Source organism: Triticum aestivum, chromosome 4A (assembly GCF_018294505.1).
Source record: "Triticum aestivum cultivar Chinese Spring chromosome 4A, IWGSC CS RefSeq v2.1, whole genome shotgun sequence".
In the NCBI taxonomy this organism is placed as follows: domain Eukaryota; kingdom Viridiplantae; phylum Streptophyta; class Magnoliopsida; order Poales; family Poaceae; genus Triticum; species Triticum aestivum.
The window spans coordinates 721,838,364-721,855,089 of NC_057803.1; the positions used below are offsets into that span (position 1 = coordinate 721,838,364).

The 16,726-nt window shown below is 47.6% G+C and overlaps 1 pseudogene; it reads left to right on the forward strand.

Moving 5' to 3' along the window:
- Positions 1-2,914: 2,914 nt before the first annotated feature.
- On the forward strand, positions 2,915-11,883 carry LOC123088356 (putative disease resistance RPP13-like protein 3; annotated as a pseudogene).
- The last annotated feature ends 4,843 nt before the right edge of the window (positions 11,884-16,726 follow it).

The following is a 16,726-nucleotide window of genomic DNA, read 5'->3' on the forward strand; positions in this document are numbered from 1 at the left end:
ACATTTGAACATGGCTTTTTACATGGCAAGGTACGAAGCAATTAAGGAGATAGAGTCAATGCGACACTAGGCGACGGAGTAACCCAGTCAGATCCCTATAGAATGGAGCCATGCTACAACCGTGCCGCTACCATTGTAGAAGCTTCCACTGCAGTCATGCCTCAACACAATGTTGATCTTGGAGCATGTTAGTTCCTGATGTAACGTTACTTAGATCTATAAAGCACCCTTTTATGAAATGGCTTGTATATACCGTTACACATGGATTGTAAAACCACACGCCAGAGTGATCTCCTGGGCTGGCGTGTGCGGCCTTCCATCTGAATATAGTGGTAGTTCATTGTATCCAAACGGGGGTGCCACAATGAGAAAGAAGAAAATATACGCGTCCATTGGTAAGATGTTACAAGCTATTCATCCAATACGACTAACGGATTGGCCCGTAAGAGCGAGTTATAACCGACAAATCATTTGTCGAATACTATAACGTCTATCAGAAGGACGTGTACGTGGGTGCCATATCGGCTTGCTGACCGACGACCGTTTAACGTTGACGGTCAAAGTAGGCAAGCGGCTTGACATGTCTCCATTAGAGAACGGGGCCAAGGATGCGCTTAAGTGCAAAAAAGGGCCATTTAGGCGAATAAATACCCAAGTAAACAGCACCCCTAATCATGCGTCTGGTAGTCATGTGTTATGTATAGTGCCAGACCGTTTGAACTTAAAGACACGGAAGTAAAGTTGGTGAGTTCGAAAGTTGATGTGAAGTAAAGTTGGAAGCTATTCACAGCTAGTCTGAGGTGGGCCAGTTCAGTTCATTATTGCTCCTCTTTCTTTGGTCACGTGAGTAAAACAGAAAGATTCCCACTACGCTCTATGATGCTTTTCTGCTCTACTCCCTCCTTTCCGGTTTATAAGGCTCAATTCAAAAATATCATCAACCAATGTAGATGGTGAGTGGTGGAATACCTTTTGGAGTTTGCAAAAGAACCCAATTAATGCTCTTGTTTTCCTCAAAAAAGTAAGTTTACCAATGCATTAATTGCAATGCATGCATGCATAAATTACATGCATTGGTCAATTTTCTCTTAATACTTGCAAGCAATGATTTAATGCACCTTGGAATCTTAACATGTGATGGGAAACAACCAAATCGAGCCTTATAAAATAAAAAAAAATAAAATTTTGAGACAAGTCCTATAAACCGGAAAGGAGGGAATACAATACTACTTAATTTGCTTTTTCAGAAGCAGCACCACTGCACCCACCGTTGCTGTCCGTTCATGCACAAACCCAATGGGAGCACTATTTTGCAGCGAGAGATGCTAGACTTACGGACATATTCTCGCGGGATTTTAGTTACGGACTCCAGTGGAGAGTTGTGGTTGGAGAAGATTAGGGAGGAGAGGCCCCACTAGCTAAAATCAGGGGTGTTGGTTGGCTAGGAAGGAGCCCGTAAAATCAGTCCGTGCAAGAATCCCGTAAGTGTAGGATTTTCGTTTTGCAGGAGTGGCTAAATGGAATGGCAATGCATTGCGATTGCTCAATTATTGGACCAAAAATGCTACACGTACAGGCTCATTCTACGGGTTTTTACAGGTTAAGGACCATTCGCTCTTCTAATTGGCCCCCCTGATTTTCACCGGTGGGCCCGTGCATCTTAATCAATCCTCGGCCAATCACTATTAAGCAACCTGTAAACCTCCTGTAAAACTCCGTACGTCTAGCAAAGCTCTTATTGGACCAGGAGCGGGGGAGACCGGAGAAGTGGAGAGTCAAGTAAACGCTTGTAGTTATCTCTTCCCTTCCCCTCTCCGATCCAGAGCACTCTGCGATCTATCTATAATCTAGTGCTAGATAGCGAAGCCGACCTTGCTGCGACCGTCCGGCCGGCCGGAGATCATGGCGGGCACGGTGGTGAGCATGGCGAGGTCCATGCTGGGCGCTGTCATCAGCGTGGCCGCCTCTGCCGCCGCCACGGAGATGAGCCTTCTCATCGGCGTCCGCAAGGACATCTGGTATGTTAAAACATCCACACACTCCTACTCTTCTGCTCTGTTTCCTTCGATCCATTCACCGGACAGGAAGTTGCTAGTTGTTACAGATCTAATTTCCTGTAATAACCTTTTTTCTCTATGGTTAGCTTGCTAGTATTCTGGTAGAAATTGCTCAGACCTTCACAAAGTTACTGGGAATGACAAATCATGCATCCATCAGCACACATAAGGTGTGATTAGTGAGACAACAAACAAGAAATTTATAAATCACATAAGAAATACTCCCTCTGTTCCGAAATAATTGTCGGTGAAGAAAACTAGTACAAGTTTCGGCACGCTACGATTTTTTTGCGCTTTCCACTTTTACCCTCGCGTCGGCACTCACTCGCTCCTCACTCATTACTTTCTCTTCTCCCCGTCGCCTCTCTCTTCTCGCCAACCTCGCCGGCAACCACCTCGCCCACCTCGCCCACCTCGCCGGCAACCACCTCGCCCACCTCGCCCACCTCGCGGGCCACCATCTCTCCCCGTCGCCGCCATCTTTCTCCCGCCTCCACTCGCACCCCACAACACTCACATCCCACATCCGAGGTCAAAGCTTGGATTTTTGCACCGGCGGCGAGCTTCTGGGCGACGGAGGCGCTAGATCCGCGTGCGCCACCGCTTGATCTGCGTGCACCTGCTCTGGATCTGGCGACGGAGACGGTGGATGCGGTGCAGAGGTGAGCTTCTGGGCGACGGACGCACTTGACACAGTTGGTCGTTGCTGCCAGGAAGAAGAAGGGCAAAGGGGATGGCCGCCGACGCCGCGTACGCGAAGCTGGTGCTGCTCGCCTGCAACGGCGGCGTCGGCGTCCGCGCTGCACCTGCTGCAGTGAGGGGGGTTCGGCCGGGGCCGCGTCGTGGCCGGGCTCATCTCCCTGCTCCCGCGCCACTCCACGCACCAACACCAGCGCCGCCTCCGCCGCGTGCTCGCCGTCGCCACCGAGCCCAGGCCCCCTCCCTCGCCGCCGGCCCCACGCACCGGCAGGACCAGGGCCAACACCATCCAGTCCACCGTAAGCCCCCTCCGCTCCGGCTTCTTGATTAATTACAGTACCTCTGACGATGACACGCGCTGACTGACTGACATGACACGCGCTGCGCTTTCTGCTCTGGGTGGACATGGATATGCTATGCAGAGGTTCGGGGACGTGTCCAAGGAGATCAAGCGGGTGCGGAAGCAGATGGAGGAGGATGAGCAGCTGGCCTCCCTCATGCGCGGCCTCCACGGCCAGAACCTCCGCGACGACAAGGCTGCAGTTAGTTGTACTCCTGTATCTCTGCATACTCCGTACTTAATTCAGTTTGGTTGCAGTACTTGTATCTCTCTGTATCTCTGATGTACTCTTGTCTCAGTTTGGTTGGAGTATATTCAGTTTGGTTGCAGTACTCTTGTCTCTGCATACTTAATTCTGTAGTTTCTCTCTGATGGTAGTAGTTGTATCTCTGCATACTTAATTCACTGAATTTCGTTGCAGTAGTTGATTTAAGTGAAAAGATTCAATTAGTTTTCCAGTAGTTTTGCTCGAGTAATAAGGAAAAGTTGCAGTAGTTGTCAATGTTAACCTCGACGTATCTGCAGTTTCAGTCACTGCTTGCTACTCCTCCTTATAACTGCAGTTTAGTTGCTTCAGTCGCTGCTCATTTCTTCAGTAGCTAAATAAGTTCAGTTTAGTTTAGTTGAAGTGAGCTGCGTTCTTGCTGCGGCCTTGCGTATTTCATTTTGTTTAGTCTAGTCCTCTGATTTTAACACAAGCCTTCCTGAGTATCAAAAACTCCAGACCTTACTTCCAAACTTCAGCATTAAAATAAACTTTTTCCTCTCCTCTCCTATTCCACTCCACTCCTCTCTCTTCTATTCCACTCCTTTCCTCTCAACAAGTCATTTTCTTTAATTAATTAAAATGAAACTAAATGATTTTTTAATTAACTGAAACTTGTTTTTTAATTAAAACTAAATGATTTTTTCAGTAAATGAACTTGAGTTAACTAAAATTAAATGAATTGTAGCAGGAGTACCCTCCTTCTCTTGACTTCTCTTCTCTTTTCAGCAAGTGCAGCAACAGTATGAGTAGTTCTTGGAGTAGTGTAGTGTTTAGTGTAGAGTTGCAAGTACTCCTCTCCTCTCCTACTACTCTCCTATCAGAGATTACTGTAAGTGTAGTACTGCTTGGAAAGATTAGTGACATCAGTATTTGTATTTTGGTGTAGTACTGCTTTAAGTGACCTTAGTTGGTTTAGTACTGCTTGGAGTAGCTTGCTGTAGAGATTTGTGTATTCAGCTTGGAGTTGTTAATACTCCTTTTCATCCAGTGCCAAAATACTCCTTTTAATGCAGGTTTTTTAAAATTAGGATTAGGAGTAGGATTAGTAGGAGCAGGACTAAAATTAAAAGAATGCCAATAAGCAAACTTGGCAGTATGGAAGCTTGTGAGTAACTTGACCAAAGAATGATGTTAAAGAGTAGCTTGGCATTAATTAAAGAAAAGTATCTTCTCTCTTCTTCTCTCTTCTTCTCTCTCCTCTCTTCTCTCCTCTCTTCTCTTATCTTGTGTTAAAGTTAAATTGATTTTTTTCCTCTCCTCTCCTATTCCAGCCCACTCCTCTCCTCTTCTATTCCACTCCTTTCCTCTCATATTCCTCTCACATACTCTTCTCGAATTCACTCCTCTCCTCTCCTACTACTCTCCTATCAGCGAATGATCATACAAATGGAGTAGTAGAAATATACACATACAAATGGAGTATGGAGTAAAAAAATACATGGAGTAAAAATACAAGTGGAGACATACAAGTGGAGTTACACATACAAGTGGAGTTAGACATACTCCAACATACTCCACAAAAACAACGTACTCCAACATACTCAAATATGAATTATTACAGACATGACAAGCATCGCTAGCATCACAACCTCATCACTAGCATCACAAGCATCATCACTGGCATCACAACCTCATCACTAGCATCAGAGCCTCATCGCAAGCATCACAAGCATCATCACTAGCATCACAGCCTCATCACTAGCATCAGAGCCTCATTGCAAGCATCACAAGCATCATCACTAGCATCACAACCTCGCCGCAAGCGTCATCACAAGCTCATATTCCATTACTGAACCCTCTCCATTAGCTCTAAGTTGTATAATGCATTTGCGTAAACCTCTAGAGGGCATGATAATCTTGGAGGTAGTTGCCCAATCCCCTCAAGCCTTTCCTTGTTTACATGGGGTATTTTATACCCATTGCCCCCTGCATGGTTTAGGATCTCAATCATGCACGTCTGTAGAGTTAGGAAAATTCTGTTGAGCTTGTAAACATCATAGCCTTCAAATTCCTCCAAAACACCCTTAATAAGGTCTTGTAGTGTTTTAGGACTCAGACAATCTGTCAGGGATTGGAGCGAGTTGAAAAACCCAAGGTCAAGCACATTCAAATCAGGACTGTTGGGAGGCTGTTGTATTATTCTGATGTCAAGTCCAGTTTTTGCGACAGCTTCTAGAAATTCCTGATCATCTGGCAAGATATGGGGCTTAGCATTATCCTGCTGAATGTAGATGGTTTGTCCAGCATCGCCTTCAGGCCAAACAGCTTGTATTGCTGGCAAGACCTTCTCTATCAGGAACTCCCTCATCACTTTTCTGTCGACCTTTATTGATTTTGTCTCTATTGTACCTTTGGGCCTGTTGTCGCTTCTCCTTTGAGCAGGAACTTCTTTCACGAATGGCCAGATACCGATTTTCCCAGAGAAGGTCACGTTTCCTTCACTGTCCCACCTCGGCCTAGCAACGGCCGTCAAGAACATCACCTTTCCAATACAGTTGCCATGTATAGGCCTTGTAGGCTCTTCCTCCCCGTCCAGCAGATAATAGGTTCTATTCTTCTTGGTCATGTTGAACCACTTCTCGTCAATATGGACAACATTATGCATAGTCTTGAACTTAGGCCTTGGTGTTGCTGTTGTTGCCTCATCAAGCATCGACAAACAAAATTTCATCCTATCCTTCTTATTCTGGTCCTTTAGAGCTGGCTTCACGCAGTTTGTATGCCTCCTTATCAAGTTTAACATGAACTTTCTATGAAGTGTGGTAGGGCTACACCCCAGTTGCCAAGCAAGTGACCTAATGGTAGACCTTTTGTTTAATGGGATCGTTAGGATTTTTTCTAGATTAATGTCCTTAGGCTTTCTTACAGAATTTCCTTTTTTTTGATTAGAAACATCCACCTCTTTACCTTCGCTAATTTGCCTCATTGCTTTTCTCCAAATTCTTTGTATACTCCAAACACCCACTCCGAAAAAATTTGCAATGTCTTGCTTGTCAGTTCCCAAAAAAGTGCCTCGTCTACTCATACACAGTGTATGCATTGCTACATAAGCAGCAAATTTTTGCTGGTCATTGAGGGTTTTATATTTCCTAGCAACTTGCCCAACACCTGCACCAAGACATACAACAGAGAAATGATTAAATGAAATGATCAAGTGATGAAGTGATGGAATGATCAAATGATGAAATGATGGAATGATCAATGGTAACTGTACCTGGATCTTGAACAATTTCATCTCCTTCCATTCGCTCTCCTGCATCTTCGTCCATTTCATCCACATCTTCTACAGGTGGAGTGAAGTTGAGATCTGGGAGATCCATTTTCTCCTGAAGATATGAATATGTAAGATGAAGTAGAAGTAGAAGTACAAGAAGAAGAAGAAGAAGTACATATAAATTCAGTCTGCTTATTGTCAAAGCAACAGTGACAATATTGTTATGGTCAATTGTTGTATGTTTACTGTCAAAGCAAGAATTTGTTTCCTAGGTTAATGAAGCATTACCAGCCATAATTAGTTTCCTAGGTTAATGAAGAATTTGTGCGCGTTAGATCAGCGGATCTCTTAGTTGAATTCATATATAGAGAAGGGAGTGCCTGCTTGTATATATTTTACTGTTGCTACCATGCCAGACTAACAAACTTCCCAATATTGTGCCCTTCTGTACTGTTATTGAGAAAGTTCATGGTTACTGATCTGTAGGAGTATTCCAGATTTAGTGTAGGAGTAAAAATCAACTAAATCCTTTTCCAGTTAATTAAAATTAACTAAACTCTTGCTTCTCACTCCTTTTCTCTTCTCTTACATTAGTTCAAGATCTTCTTCATTTAATTAGGAGTAGTGTAGGAGTAAAAGCTTGCAAAAAGACCAAATCAGATTTAGCACTTGCAGTAGTATGGCACTTGTACTAATATTTCTGTTTACTCCTATTAATATTGCTAGTGTTTAATTCTGTTAATATTGCTAGTGTTTACTCATTTCAATTAGTGCTAATGTTTACTCCATGTCAATATTACTTTTACTGTCATGGTCATCTTATTTGAACCTTAAGGGTTTGTGCACCTTATTTGAACTTTCAGAAACCAGCTTAATTTCCTTAGGTGAACTCATAATATGACAATTGTTTCAGAAACAACACCCTTTTCAGTACATCAATTCTGCCTTTTCTTGTCAAGAAACAACACCCTTTTCAGTACATCATCTGCAAATTTGATTCACTTAGTGTTACTCCTAACTGAATTCCTTTGATAGTGTGAAAGAAAGCGAACTTGAGCCAAGGTGATGGTGATGGAAATGAATGAAAGAAAGAGAAGCTGGTAAGGTGACCTACCTACCATTTTCAAACCAAGACTTTCTGTTTTGTGACTGGTCTTACTGTTTTGAAATTGTGCCCTGGCTGAATTTTCTCAACTGTAATTCTGTTGGTGGGGATGCTCAAGATACCATAATTTTGCACCCACACCTAGCGACAATGTACATGTGCACACTACATTACCAAAACATTTTGATATCCTCATTGACTGATTTCCTGAGTGAACGTTTCCAAAACTAGCAGATCATGATCTTGATATCGATATATTGCTAGTATTCCTGATTTCTTGATTGAAAAGTAACATGAACAATTTTGCAGGATGTCTACCACAAAGATGAGCAGAGAGCAGGGGAGTTCACTGGAATGGAGCCGCTGGTGGCCTGGCCGTAGCCGTGGAGGAGGTGGGGGCGGAGGAGTTGAGCGCTGGCCAGGGTCAGGCGGGGCAGGAGGTGAGCGCTGGCCTGGAGGAGCCCGGCGGAGAAGCAGGAGCGACGAGGGGCCTGGCGGAGGGGCAAAGAGGAGCGCTGGCCTGGAGGAGCCTGGAGGAGGGGCAAAGAGGAGCGCTGGCCTGGAGGAGCCTGACGGAGGGGCGCTGGCCTGGAGGAGCCCGACGGAGGGGCGCTGGCCTGGAGGAGCCCGACGGAGGATGGAGGAGTCCTGGACTGGAGGGGTGCTGCCTCGCGGATGGAGGAGGAAGACGATCTGTTTTCAAACGAGGGGTATTTCTGTACTTTTGTGCGTTTTCACCTGGTCGGAGAGGAACTCCCAACGACAATTATTACGAAACGGAGGGAGTAGTTTATGGGACCAGAAATAGTTTGTTGGGGTTCCTGCTTGTGATGTGGGCTCTAGCCTCTAGATCTTGCCCTTCCTTTACTGATTTAATAAAAAAGAAAGATGACAAGCTTACATGTGCTCTGCTCTGTTGCATGTGTTCTAACAAACCGCATAATGGCACTAAAAGTTGTTCTGATGAACTTAATTTGTTTGACAGGTTCATAAAAGATGAGCTCAAGACGATGCAAGCATTCCTAGCGGCCGCGGAGAGAATGAAGAACAAAAACATGCTACTGAAGGTGTGGGCAGAGCAAGTAAGAGATCTAGCATACGACATCGAGGATTGCCTTGATGAGTTTATGGTGCATGTGGGAAGTCAGAGCCGGTCTCGACTGCTGCTTAAGCTGAAAGACCGCCATCGAATTGCCAGCCAAATTCGTGATCTCAAAGCAAGAGTAGAAGAGGTGAGCATCAGGAACACACGCTATAACTTGATCACCGCCGATTCCTCCAGCAGCATTGATGATGTGAATTCCTATATGGAAGATATTCGCAGCCACTCAGCTAGCAATATTGATGAGGCAGAGCTTGTGGGCTTTGCTAAGGCTAAACTAGAGTTGATTGAGATGGTGGATGTCAACTCTAGAGATGGTATTTGCAAGGTGATATGTGTTGTTGGCATGGGTGGTTTAGGCAAGACTACTCTCGCAAGGAAGGCATTTGAAAGTAAGGAAGACATTAAGAACACATTTTCTTGTTGTGCATGGGTCACCGTCTCGCAGTCCTTTTCCAAGATAGAGATGCTCAAGGACATGATTAGGCAACTTTTGGGTACCGATTCAATGAAGAAATGCTTGAAAGATCTTGAAGGCAAGTCATTGCAAGTAGAGCATCTCTCCAGCTACCTTAGAGAAAAGCTGGAGGATAAGAGATACTTTATTGTTCTTGATGATTTGTGGACCATCGATGCATGGAATTGGATCAAAGATATTGCTTTTCCTATTAGAAACAACAAAGGCAGCCGAATAATAGTAACAACACGAGATGCTGGCTTGGCTGAGCAATGCACTTCTGAATCGCTTATTTACCACCTTAAGCACCTGCAAATAGAGGATGCCACAGATTTGCTACTAAGAAAGAGTGGAAAAAACACATGAAGACATGAAAAATGATAAGGAAATGATGGCCATGGTCAACAAAATAGTAAAGAAGTGTCGGGGTCTGCCGTTGGCTGTACTCACTATAGGAGGCATGCTTTCCACCAAAAAGGTCACAAAGTGGGAAAGTATCTATAATCAAATCCCCTCAGAGCTCGAGGTCAACCCTAGCCTTGAAGCAATGAGGAGGATAGTTACTCTAAGCTACAATCACTTGCCATCTCATCTCAAGTCATGCTTTTTGTATCTAAGCATCTTTCCTGAGGATTTTGAGATCAAAAGGAGATGTCTGATAGAGAGATGGATAGCAGAGAGGTTTGTTAGAGCCAGAGGTGGAGTAAATATCGAGGATGCTGGAATAAGTTATTTCACCGAGCTAATCAACCGAAGCATGATTCAACCCTCAAAAGTGAGCATAGAAGGAGTTGTTAAGAGCTGTCGAGTCCATGATATTGTGCGTGATGTCATGATCTCAATTTCTAGAGATGAAAATTTCGTGTACTTGGCACAAGATAATGTGACTAGTGTCACAGAGGAGGCCTTTCGCCATGTAGCATACCATGGTAGAGAGTCCCAAAATATAGGCATGGACTGGAGCCATGTCCGGTCATTAACCATGTTTGGTGGGAGACCATTGGAGCCATCATCTTCAGTTTGTTCACCTGATATGAGAATGCTTTGAGCCTTGGATCTAGAGAATGCACAGTTTCAAGTCACACAAAAGGATATAAGCAACATAGGATTGCTGCGCCACCTGAAGTATCTGAATTTTTGTGATCCTAAAGCACATTACATATTTATAAACTTCCTAGATCCATAGGAAAATTACAAGGCTTGCGTACTTTGAACATAAGAAACAGTTATATTACAGAACTGCCAACCAAGATCAGTAAACTCAAGAGTCTACATAGTCTCCGTTGTACCAGGAATCATTTCTATTACTGGTTTGACCTGGCTAACCCCATGTGATGCTTGTTGTCCACATCTTGTCTGTGCACACCTTTGTTTGATCCTAGTTTGCATGCCAAGGCAGTTGCTGAGCTACACATGGCATGGTCTAGCTGTTGGTCCATGTCAATAGGTGTGAGGGTGCCAACAGGAATCGGCAAACTAAAAGAGCTGCAAATACTAGAGGTTGTAGACATCAGCTGAACTAGTGGCAAAGCAATTAAAGAGCTAGGTGAGCTTGTGCAGCTGAGAAAACTAAGCGTGGTAACAGAAGGGGCCACCAAACAAAAATGGAAGCTACTCTGTGATGCCATTCAGAAGCTCACATGCCTCCGCTCCCTTCAAGTGTATGGTTCACTCGAGTGGCTGCATGTTGCTTCCTCTCCTCCTCCCTGTTGAGGAGTCTGAAGTTGCATGGATGCCTTGGAGAGATTCCTGGCTGGGTTGGCAGTCCGACGCATTTGGTCAAGCTTTACTTATTGGGCATCGAAATAAAGGAAGAAGGTAAAATCATGGAAATTACTCACTCGCCTGGCAGCATGGAATGAATTACTCACTCGCCTAGAGGACATTCAACTGTCAGGTGAGTCGGACATTTTTCGATGGAACTTGCATCAGAATGACAAAATTTCAGTCAAATCCATGTATGATGCAATGGTTCGTTGTGATGTTCCAGTTGATAACAGGAAATTGTGGAAGCTCAAAATCCCTCTAAGAGTGAAGATTTTCCTCTGGTTTCTTAACAGAGGAGTCATCCTAACTAGAGACAATCTGACACGACGAAACTGGCCCTGTTCCAAGACATGTGTCTTTTGCCAACATGACGAGTCTATTAAACACTTATTTTTTGAGTGCAAGTTCGCTCGGGCAGTTTGGGCCATAGTTCAAGTAGCTTCGAATCTATACCCACCACGTAGTGCACGAAACATGTTCGGCAACTGGTTGTGGGGTATTGATAAACAATTTTCTGCGCATATTCTTGTGGGAGCGGTGGCCTTATGCTGGGCACTGTCGCTTACCAGGAATGATGTGATTTTTAATAACAAATGTGTCTCATCTCCTATGCAGATTATTCATGTGTGTACACGATGGCTCCGTACTTGGTCTATCCTGCAGAGGCCGGAGGACAGAGACCTTTTTATGATGGCGTCTACATGGCTGGAGCGTACGGCAAGAGAGGTTTTCTAACCCCATGGATGGCGGTGTGACCTACGGATAGGATCTGCCACTCCTTAGGCTGGACATGTTTTTTTGATTGGCATTGTATCGAATTATTTTTTGCTTTTAGGGTACTCTGGACTTTTTTGGCTGTGTGCATCTAGCTATGCAGAGGCCGAGCTTTCTTTCGATGCGATTGTATCACCTCGATATATCTATTCAATGAAATGTCTTTTATTGAAAAAGGTAAAATGATGGAAATACTAGGGCCACTTCCCAACCTCATGCAGCTTTGTCTTGGAAGCGACTCTTATATTGGGGAGAGGTTGGCGTTCAAAACGGGAGCATTCCCAAATCTCAAAAACCTGCATATTTGGGGTCTCGAGCAGGTGAGAGAGTTGATATTCGAGGAGGGCACCTCGCCGCGGTTGAGAAAGATAGAAATCGATGATTGCCAGATGGAATCAGGGATTAATGGTATCGAACACCTTTCAAGTCTCAAGGAGATTTGGCTTAAATGGGATTGTAGAGTGGCCAGGCTTGGTATGTTGCAACGTGAAGTGGACGCACACCCCAACAATCCCGTGCTGCAAGTGGAGGAAGGGTACCACCACACCCTGGATGACATTGTCCAAGGATCCGCCATGTCCTGGGGAATCAGGACCACCATCTATCCATCCCGAGCAAGCAGCAGTGGTGGTTGTGACGACGGGGAGTGACAGATCAGTACCCATTTTCTCTTTCGTTCACTAGTAGTAGCAGATAAGTATCAACTGAAGTGATGATGTCCCTTAATATGTTGTTGGTGTAGCAGCCAAGACCCTGACATAAGGGAGGTCCATGGCTCTGCTTTGGTGGAAATCGATTTCTGGTCCTAACTCCGAGGACGACGACGCTTGATGATTGGTCCATGCTGCTCCCTTCCTTTTTGCTGAATCTCCACACAGGTCGACTCCTTGGCTGGTACATACAGGTAGAATTTCCGCCCGCTTATATTGTTATATTTGTGTCGAATATACTATTTACGCAAGGGGTTACGTGGACTTGAAGTTGTAATTGGTGTGGTTAGGTACGAGTTGTGTAAGAGTCGGACACTTGTATCCTAGGTCTCTTATATACGGAGGGGCACCACACGTTGTAACTCATGACGACTTGATAGCAACTGGTACGCGGGGGAGCCGGCGGCTTGTGTCGGCGCCCGGGCGGCCGGTGTTGCGGTATCTTGGGGAGGAGCGCCCGTAGTCATGCCCCGGGGATGTAGCCATATCGGTGAACCTCGTTAACAAATATCGTGCCTCGGTGTGTCGTCTATGATCTTGCATTAGCGTTTTATTCTAACAAGTGGTACATGAGCAAGGTTGCTAGAAGGCTATGCGGAACATCATCCGAAGGTGCGACGATCATGTTCGACGGGTGCCAAGGAACGTCCGATTGGTGCAAGGTGGAGCATGGTGGCGATCACGGAGGCGGTCGGTGGTGTTGGACGCTTCGGGCAGGAGGCCTGGACCGTTCGATGGGCTGCGGTCGATAAGGATCGGCTAGACGTGGCGATTGGACCGGCGTAGTGGCTGTTGAAGGTGTTGCGGAGGCGACGGATTCGGCTCGCGATCAGACCTGGGGGACGACCGGATAGATCGGAGTGTGAGAGCATCGAGACGATGCGCTCGGTGTTGTACAAGGGTGGCGGCGCGACACTGCGGACGGATTGTATCGGCGACGCGGGTGGCCAGGGTATGGCACGGCTCGTGCACAGATGATGCGTGAGGTGACGACTGTTGTGGCAGGGTTGACGTGCGGCACATGGCTGGACAGATTGCCGGCGAGAACAAAAAAAGAGACATGGCAGAAGTTGTCGTCTAGATCAACTGCGAGTTTGCAGCGAGTTTTTTCCTAGGCACGCGGATAGAGAAAAGGAAAGCCACGAAAGGATGCGTACGGCAGTTGGTCTCCGCGTGCGGCAGGTTACGCGAGACAGCCGCGCTAGGCTGCATGGCAGCGGGGCGTGCAACGCGCAAGGAAAGAGTCCAGAAGATTAGCAAGCATGCATGTTGGTTTTAGGACTAGTGCCTGGTCTAGGCATGAAAGGTGCACTGTTGAATGCGTGTACGGTTCTGAAGATCCTTTTGTGTGTGCATGTTGGGTCCATGGCGGTTGGTTCTAGACTCGGATCAGGGACTCGATGCAAGCCGTGGAATACCTGGACTCGGTTTCTTGCGCGTTGCACGCCCCGCTGCCATGCAGCCTAGCGCGGCTGTCTCGCGTAACCTGCCGCACGCGGAGACCAACTGCCGTACGCATCCTTTCGTGGCTTTCCTTTTCTCTATCCGCGTGCCTAGGAAAAAACTCGCCGCAAACTCGCCGTTGATCTCGACCACAACTTCTGCCATGTCTCTTTTCTTGGTTCTCGCCGGCAATCTGTCCAGCCATGTCGCACGTACGTGCCGCACGTCAACCCTGCCACAACAGTCGCCACCTCGCGCATCATCCGTGCACGAGCCGTGCCATACCCTGGCCACCCGCGTCGCCGATACAATCCATCTGCAGTGCCGCGCTGATACCACTTGTTAGAATAAATCGATGCACTCCGTCGATCTACGGAGGACCAAGCAATCACACGAGGCACGACACCGAGATTTGTTAACGAGGTTCACCGATATGGCTACATCCCCGGGGCATATGACTATGGGCGCTCCTCCCCATGACACCGTCACAATACCCGCACCACGACCGCCCGGGCGTCAGCACACGCCGCCGGCTCCCCCGCGTGCCGGTGTTATTATGTTGGCATGGGTTACATCGTGTGTCTACCTCCGATATATATGAGAGGTTTATGATACAAGTTTCCTATTAGGACACAACTCCTACCCTGTCTACACACCGTACGACTCCAAGTCCAACTGTAACCTAACTTGTACAATAATATTCGACACAACTCTAACAAACTCCACCTTGGCGAATATTCTCCACCACCTTGAATTTGTCGATGCGTCAAACTTCCATGTACACTGGACTTGAGATACGCCATGAGTACCGCTGCTACTCCCAGACTCCATGTGACTCCACCTGCAACTGTAGTCCCTTCTCGTCTTCTTAACAGTCAACACTCGAGCAAAATTAAGTTCCTCGTTACTCTGAACTCACAAGGTGGAGTTTGTTATATTTGTGTCGAATATACTATGTACGCAAGGGGTTACGTGGACTTGGAGTTGTAATTGGTGTGGTTAGGTACGAGTTGTGTAGGAGTGCGGACACTTGTATCCTAGGCCTCTTATATACGAAGGGGTACCACACGTTGTAACTCATGACGACTTGATAGCAACAGGTACGCGGGGGAGCCGGCGGCTTGTGCCGGCGCCCGGGCGGCCGGTGTTGCGGTATCTTGGGGAGGAGTGCCCGTAGTCATGCCCCGGGGATGTAGCCATATCGGTGAAACTCGTTAACAAATATCGTGCCTCGGTGTGTCGTCTATGATTTTGCATTAGCGTTTTATTCTAACATATATCCTTCGTTCTGATCCCAACTGTTAGACTCTGTATATACTGGGCCCCACTTGTAATTATGCTGTACTGTCTATATAATGGAAAGGTCACCCCACGTTGGAGGTGTGCCACAAACCCTAAAACCCTTGTCTAATATGGTATCCGACCTAACATCTAATGTCTTCCGCTACGCCTCCGCCACTAGCCGTCGCCGCCGCCTCAAGCGCCGCCGGCACCGCGGTTTCCTCCCCCGCCCTCCTGCCACCGGCCCCCGTCCACATGGATCACTCGTTCCTCCCACCGTCTCTCGCGCGTCTCCTCAACGTCGGGACTGCGCCCTACACGGCGGATGGCTCGCTCGGGCCCTTGCAGACTCAATCGGCGGGGTCTCTCTTCGCCGGCCCGGTGTCTTCCCTGTACGCCGGCGTCTCCTCTTCATCGCCTGCTGCTTCGGCCCGGTCCCAGCAACCGTCGCCGCCGCCGGCCGCCGTGCCCTCCCTTGTGCCCACGCCGCCGCCCCCTACCGCGTCGCACCAGATGCGTGCGATCGCGCCTGCTCCGGCTGCCGCCATCCACACCGCAGCCGGCCCTACTGTTGCCGATGCCGCCCATGCCAATCACGGCGGCTACCCACTGTACGCGGCGCCGTACAGCCAGTCGCCACACGCGCGTCCCTCCTACGGGGCGTATCCTGGCCAGGGCGGGTACCCGGCTCCGCCGCCCTATGGGGCACCCTACCCGTACGGCCCCTCGCACCTGTACGCACCGGCCGCGGCGCCATCTGCACCAGTGATCTCCCCGACGCCATACGTGGATGTCGAAGCTGCTCTGGCCGCGATTTCCTCGCCGCCATTTTTGTTCTCGCATCTCCTACTGGTGAAGCTTAAACCGGACAACTATCTATATTGGCGTGCTTAGGTGCTTCCTCTCCTTCGCAGCCATTACTTGGAGGGGTTCGTCAACCGTACACTGCCGTGTCCACCGCCACATCATCCGATGTTCCGTGTGTGGATCGCTCAGGACCAAGCCATCCTCTCCGATCTCCAGTCTTCCCTTGGTGAGGGTGTGGCCGGGCTAGTCCTCTTTGCTTCGTCCTCTCATGAGGTGTGGGACATCCTGGAGTCGAGTTTCTCATCTCAGTCTACTGCTCAATCCATGGTCATCTGTGCCAAGCTTGGTGAAACTCGCAAGGACAATGGTACGGTGACCACCTTCTACAACAAGATCAAGAAGTTGGCTGACACTCTTGCTTCCATTGGAGAGCCCCTTCACGACAGCGAGTTCACATCCTTTATCCTAGGCGGCCTTGACAGCGACTACGACTCGCTTGCCAAGGTGATTAACGAACGTAAGGAGCCTCTTCGTCCTCAGGAACTCTACAGCCGTCTCCTGGCAACGGAGCAACGGCTCAACGCGCGCCGCCCTGACGTCTCCACCGACTCCTCCGTCAACGCCGTGTACCGCGGCAAAGGCGGTGGCCGTGGCCCCTCTGCATCTTCCTCGGGAGGAGGGGGCAAGTCCGGTGGTGGTGGT